Raw genomic sequence first — 6,367 nt, 5'->3', positions numbered from 1 at the left:
TTTCTGCCTGGAAGTGAATTGACGGCAAACCTTTGACCCCTTTGTTTGCAGCCGAGGGGGTACTTGCTGCTGCTCAGATCTTGTATGTCTTGAGCAAGAAGCAGGGAGACCATCAATTTCATTTTGACTATCACGGTGTGTCAATTCTGAAGGATCACTAGTGTTACTGTTGACCCCCTTTGTTTGCAGTGAAGGGGATCATTTGCTTCTCGGTTCTCAACGTGATGAGGAAATGGTGCTGTTTGCTGGCACGCAAGAAGCCGGGGCAGGCACCCTAAGCCTCACCACAGTGCCTGAGTCGGGGGCTTTTGCTGGTTTGAAGAGCTGGAGTTGCTGAAATTTAAGTTTTGATTTATTTTGTTCACCCATCACGTTTGGCCTTAGTTTCATTTTTAATTTGAAGAAAAGTTTGAAATTGCTTTATCTTGCACTTAACATTTGCACCAAATTGCCAAAAGAAGGAGAAATGCTCCGTTTGCTTTTTAAATGTTAATGATGATGTTAATAAAGCCTTTCCTGACACATTTGAGGAGCTCCTCCGTCTCCAGGGGCTTCTTACCAGAGTTATGCAGTGATGGGTTTAGTTCTGAATGGATGAAGAGTTCCTGAGAGCTAGCGTTTGTAATTAGAACCGTTACTTGGTATCTGTGCCTTATTTGACCTTTGGTTCCACATGCCTTGGATGTGCATGCACCGTGACGGTTTCATAGGTACGAACGCACACTCAGGCCCAGTCACTTCGGTTGGTAGTACAGATTGTGAGGAAAAAGATGGAGGCATCCTTAAGGAGGAAAAATGTTTGCCTTTAGTTCCTGCATTATCCTGTACAGGGGCTCCTGAGTTTCGGAAGCCTGTTCCCAGTACAGGAGAACAACTCCCCTGTTTGCAGCAGCAGACTTCGGTGCACAGTGACAACGCTGGAGTTCAAGAGGAAGCCAGCAATGCTGCACCATTGGCTTCAGACACCATTGTTGTTGTTTGCCAGTTTTAAACTTAACTAGTTGCAGACGAAGACCACCTTGAAATGCAGGCTTGTTGGGCTTGTTTTGAATTTTAACCTCGGATGGAAGAGCCCTAGTGCTGTCTGTCTCCATGCGGGATGATGATTGCTAGGCAACAGGTGATTATCAACAAAGGATGCCACGGTTATACTCTGCAAGGTGGTGTTCCAGTGGCAAACAGCTGTATAAACTCTTGTAAACAGGTAAGAGGGTTTTTAGAGGTCAAAATGCATTATAATTAATAGGGTGAGGGCTTTTAATGTTTTGGGTCTGTTTCTCTAGATGGAAGCCTTAAGGCACTCTGCTGCCATTACTAACTTCCTTCACCGAAGTGTCGTATTTCAGGTCAGAACTTCTGTTTTACTCAATATTTTTCTTTTTAAGTTTATTTTTAACATTAAAAAAATACTTTTAATGTGGCAGCCAAAGTTTTAAAATCTTGGTTATGGATTTGGAACCTATAGTCTTGATGTCCTTTAAAATTTGACATTTGCTGTTAACCTTGGCCTTTACCCTTAGTCATGATTTAATGATGCTGGAGGACTTACTGCTGTAAAAACGTTGCTTATTTACAAATACTGATTTCTAAACTTCAGAGTTAAGACATTACAGTGTATAACAGCAACAAAAGAAAGTACGCCATCAGATTGTGAATGATACATATTTTAACCAGGATTTTTTTTTCTTTCTTCTTTTTGTCCCACAGAGAGATTATAAAATTAGGCAACCTTAACTTTAGGGAAATTAACAAGCAGTGTTGAGAAGTCTGACTTTTGTCTGCCCTTCACATTTTCAGTATCTATTTAGTTTTACCAGCCTTCTGAGCCCTTCTCCCCTACATTAATCAAGTTTGAAGCTTTGGCAACTTATCACAAGCACAACTTTGTTAGTATGTAATACAACTTAGGTTTCCTTGCTTTATTTCAAATGAGATCAAAATTTTTGAATAGAATTGTTATTTTTTCATCTCTTCTAGAAGACATACAGTATCTAGTAACTATAGTAGCTGATCTATACTGGTTACTTTTTCCACAAGATTGAGCTCCTTGGATTGTTTTGCTAGGCAGTTTATGTACCCATACTTTGATAGAGTAAAAGGGAAAAAACGAAGTACAGTGGAAGTTTTCAGGTTCTCAGTGTGTCATAAGAATTTTTAAAACAGCTGGTTATGAGATGATGGCTGCCATCTGAGGCTTTTCTAAATGGTCTCTCCCCTGCATTTCTTTAAACATTTTATACTTGTTGTAAATGTCAGTTTTCAGTGTGTTTTCTTTTTCTTGCTAGTTCACACCATGAGGCCGCTGAGTGGTTTTTTCCAGTTAGTAAGCAAATATTTTAAATCACTGTGGAGATTTAGAAAGATTATGTTACACTTTCTACATATTTCTATATGTCTGGTATCTTTTTGAAGTTTCAAGCTTCATCTCTCTAGTAAGAACAAGAAAAAAGTTGCAGACAGGGCATTTGTTTATTTGTATATAAAACCATGTCATACAAATTGGAAAGGTACACAGCATGACAATTTTTTGAAATTACTCATGAAATCATTTTATTTATTCCCAGCTGCACTGTGGAAAAAAGTTAACTGGATTGAGTGTTAGATTCAGTGTTCTGGTTTTATAAATTGGAAACTTCCCTTTTGAAGTATTTGTGTGGTTTCCCAGTGTCCTTCATATGATCTAAATTTAGGGTTCTGTAAAGGAACTACTTCCAGGAACACCTCCAAATTGACTTGGGCTTAATTTGAAAAGCTTTGTTGTTAGTACTAAAATTAAAAATGAGGATTACCCTGATTTCAGTAAAACAACCTAAATTTTATAAATTGTCACTTCCATAGCTTAAGTTGTATAATTGTTTATAAGCTGTTTATCTGAGGCAATATATTTAGTATTTACAGCTTATAGAGCATCTATTTTTCTTTTGACAATAGTATATCTGATTATGGCTTCTGACCATCACCTCTGTCTCCCATTTCAGTTTAGTCTTTTTGAGCTTCCCTGTTTAAAGATCCTTTAACTTAATAACTTGAATTATAATCTAGTTTTAAAATCTTGGCAGAGGAATTTATTGAATAGCAAAATTCCTTCAAACCTCAGACAAGTTTGGTCTTAGCAACCAATAAGTTTTTTTCATCTATCTATTCTCTTCAGCAACTTGTACTCTTAACTGGAGAAGCTATGAAACAGGTGAATAGTTAATTTCTAATGAATTTTTTTTTTTCCTGTTGCCCAGGCTGGAGTGCAGTGGCATCATCTCAGCTCACTGCAACCTCTGCCTCCCGGGTTCAAGTGATTCTCCTGCCTCAGCCTCCTGAGTAGCTGGGATTATAGGCGTGTGCTGTCACGCCTGGCTGATTTTTTGTAATTTAATAGAGACACGGTTTCACAATGTTGGCTAGGCTGGTCTCGAACTCCTGGCCTGAAACAATCCCCCCGCCTCAGCCTCCCAAAGTGTTAGGATTACAGGTATGAGCCACTGCGCCCTGCCTCTAATGGATTTTAATAGGTGATATAGGTGTATGAATGAGCATATGAACAGGTTACTTAAAACAGGGATGGTCAAGAAAGGCTTTACAAAAGAATTTGTTAGAGTAGGACGTGGAATGGTGGAGAGAGGTTGGGATGGACGTGTCAGGCAGACAAGCGTAAGTAAGAATATAGCAGCTTGTGGATTGATGGAAAAGATAAGATGCAAACTGAAGCCTAGAATACTAGTAAAATGGTTGGGTCAACAAAAATAGGGAATCCTGAAGGGTAGGCCCGTTTGAGGGATGGAGAGTGGAAACAGATCATTTGGGGCACATTGATAGCAGTCATTTATTGACTGTCTACTTCAAGCCAAGGATTCTGCCAAGTACTGTACACACATTGTCTCATTTAAGTCTCACCACAGACCGTAATTTGACAGTTTAGTGATAGAGCCACAGTTCTAACCAGGCCTTTGTCCCAGCTAAGGCTCTCTTGGTTACTGTACTTGTGGAGGCTAGGAATGAGATTAAGGCTGCAAACCTGAAAAAATGGGCAATGGATTTCAAATTATAGTTTATCAACATTGGCAGTACTTGGGAAACGTGCAGGCCCTTGGTACCTCCCCTAGACATTCTGGGATGTGTTAGGACCAGCATGACCTAGGAGTCTTTGCTCTTTTACAAACCCCCCAGGTAATTCTGATATATTCTGTGGTCAGTGGGCCATGTGTTGAGCAACACTGGCCCATAGAGAGTAGAATACTAAGGTAAACTTAGGATAATGTCATATTTGAGGCATGGGAAGAGAAGATGGTGCTGGAAAAAAGCCTAGATAGGAAAGCAAGAATTGTGCTGTCTCAGAAACTGAGAGGGGCTTCTAGAAGATGACTTTAAAACTGTTGCAGCAGACAAGGAGAACAAAACTGCAATTGCCATGGAATTTATTACTTAAAATTGCCACTTAAGTAACATAACAGTTTTCTAGTCATGTAATTATTTCTCCAAGAAACTCAATCTAGATTACTATTTAATTTTGCCTTATAACAGTCCTGAAGGTGGGCCACTGTTTTGTTTATGAAATGCTAAAGGGACACCAGAAAAGTTTTGTGACTGAGGGATACATAGCCAGGGACTGATTGAGGTATCTTTGAGTTTTCAGACGTGAATCTAAAAATACTGTGACTATAGTCTTAAAATTGAAAGTGATGCTGGCATTGAGTGTGTACACATGAAACTTATTTCCGGACCATCACCTATATCTACTACTCCTAAGTTACCAATAGGATTGAGACAAAGGTATTATAGGTAAAGTTTAGTGTATCTTTGTCCTGTAAATGATTATTTATATCTATACTGCATTTGTGTTTGATAAGTATAGCCAATGAACTATTCAAATATTTGAGTACATATTATGTATTGGACATTATTCTAGATCTTGGGAGTAAATTTGTGAAAAAAGACATGTTTCTCTTTTCTTACGAAGCTTACAGTCTGGTGGAAGAAAGGAGATGATAAGCTATAAATTAGGGCCTTTAGGCTCCAGACAAAGGGTTTGGATTGTATTCTAAATGCTGATTGCTATAGAAAGACATTGTAGGTTTTAAGCAGAGAGTGATAGGATTTGATCAAGATTTGACTACCTGTCTGAGGAAAATAATAAATTTCCTTCAAATGCCAAAGAAAATAAGTTATTAACATTTCACAGATTCTCTGTCAGACTGTAAATATGTTTCTGTTCAGAGATCAGCACTGTTCTTTATTTAAATACAGTAATAAAGATTTTATTTCTTTTTAGGGCTCATAATTGTTGACCATCCTGAACTTTCAAAGCAGTCTTCCTTCTGAAGATGCCTCATTTTCTGAACATGCCGCTTCGTATTTTCTACTTTCAATAAACTGTCTTAACAGTTTCCACTGTAGTCATATATATGACTGATATGACACACTGACCACGCTTTCTGTATTTCATAACTTGCAGTTTTTCTAGTGATATTTAACCAAACTCCCTTTCTAAAAAATAATTTAGAGAGTCTTTCTGTGAAATGGCTGTTATCCTATGCAAATAAGATGTATGTGTGTAGTTTTTAAGTGCTGAATTTATCTGACCTTTTTCAGGTAACCAGCAGATTCCTTTTTACCTAGGAAAAGGACTTAATGAAAAATTTTTATGCGTAAGCATAAGTTATTATACCAGTGTCTGCAATATAATTATTATTACAGGCAAAATTAACACTTTGGGATGCTGTATACATGTATATTTTTTATTATATAGTTTAAGACCTATTGGGAATATTAATGTTTCATAAAATTGATTTGCATTTTAGCATATAGAAATTGACTGTCAGGCCAGGTGCGGTGGCTCACGCCTGTATTCCCAGCACTGTGGGAGGCCACGGTGGTTGGATCATGATGTCAGGAGTTTGAGACCAGCTTGGCCAACATAGTAAAACGTGTCACTACTAAAAATACAAAAAATTAGCCGGGCATGGTGGCACATGCCTGTAATCCCAGCTACTCAGGAGGCTGAGGCAGGAGAATTGCTTGAACCCAGGAGGTAGAGGTTGCAGTGAGCTGAGATCACGCCATTGCACTCCAGCCTGGGTGACAGTGCGAGACTCTGTCTCAAAAAAAAAAAAAATTGCCTATCAGGCTGGGCGCTGAGTCTTGCACCTGTAATTCCAGCGCTTTTTGAGGCTGAGGCGGGGGGATTGCTTGAGTCCAGGAGTGTAAGATCGTATATCTTTAAAAAGAAAAAAAAAATTGAATATCAATAGATTTACGTAGCTCCCAAGATAACTATCTTTCTTTCTTCTTTTTTTTTTTTTTTTGTGGGGATGGAGTCTCGCCTGTCACCCCAGCTGGAGTGCAATGGCGTGATCTTGGCTCACTACAACCCCTG

This window comes from Trachypithecus francoisi, unplaced genomic scaffold, assembly GCF_009764315.1.
Source record: "Trachypithecus francoisi isolate TF-2019V2 unplaced genomic scaffold, Tfra_2.0 Lachesis_group5, whole genome shotgun sequence".
Lineage (NCBI taxonomy): Eukaryota > Metazoa > Chordata > Mammalia > Primates > Cercopithecidae > Trachypithecus > Trachypithecus francoisi.
This window is presented reverse-complemented; position numbering follows the sequence as displayed.